The sequence below is a fragment of the Choristoneura fumiferana genome, chromosome 22, assembly GCF_025370935.1.
Source record: "Choristoneura fumiferana chromosome 22, NRCan_CFum_1, whole genome shotgun sequence".
Classification (NCBI taxonomy): domain Eukaryota; kingdom Metazoa; phylum Arthropoda; class Insecta; order Lepidoptera; family Tortricidae; genus Choristoneura; species Choristoneura fumiferana.
The window spans coordinates 14,165,677-14,166,570 of record NC_133493.1 but is presented as its reverse complement, the minus strand read 5'-3'; positions in this window follow the sequence as shown (position 1 = coordinate 14,166,570).

Sequence of the window (894 nt, the reverse complement as noted above, 5' to 3'; positions counted from 1 at the left end):
ACCAGCTTAAGGTCTGTTTTTTCTTGCTCAGTAGGTATAACTGCTTTGTCGATCGAGTATGATATATTCCGTCTGCTCCACCGTTCATCGGTCCTGCGACAGACGTGACCAGCTCCACGCCACGTCAGCGAACGAATTCTTATTAATCAAATATGTCAAATGAAGATCAGTGCCGTCCGCAACACCAGTGTTTGATGATTTGGGATCATTTCTTGACGTACGCATTTCAATTTGATTTTCTTCCATGTTGCCACGATTTAATATCTCTAACAACATCTCTAATTTTTCTCTCTTCTTCTATTTATGTTTTTACTGTGTCTTTGTTGTGATGTAGTGTGTTAATATTTATTTTTAAAATAAATGTTGTGAGTTTGAGTTTGAGTAAATATATTCTCTCTTTCTAATATTCAACAATGTCACGTCAGTATTTTTCAGGACCGCTACCGCCCCTCCCCCGCCCCACGCCCCGTAAGCCCCTGTTTTTGTTTATTGCTAATAAGGTATCGGCGCAAATTGCCAGCGAGGGGACAACGCCACCGGCCTTTATGAGGTGATCTTATGGTGTTAAAGAGATTTTTTTAGTGACCTTACGGTGTTCATTTATAGTAAGTATTATGAGGGTGTTTTCTTTAATGTATTTTCTAAACGTTATTGGTTAGTTATTTAAAATGGTCGATGGTTCTACCAGCCCTTAAATAACGAGTTTTGGTAGGCCTTAGTTTATTTAGAGTATGTTTCTTAACTACTCAAGAAAGTATCATGAAGGGTCACTAGGTACTGCTCATCATCCAGGGACCACGTTCACTCTGTCAAGATATGAAACGAAATATGTTTTTGAAAATAACGAAATGAATAAACCGGCCAACAGCGAGTTGGGCTCGCGCACGAAGGGTT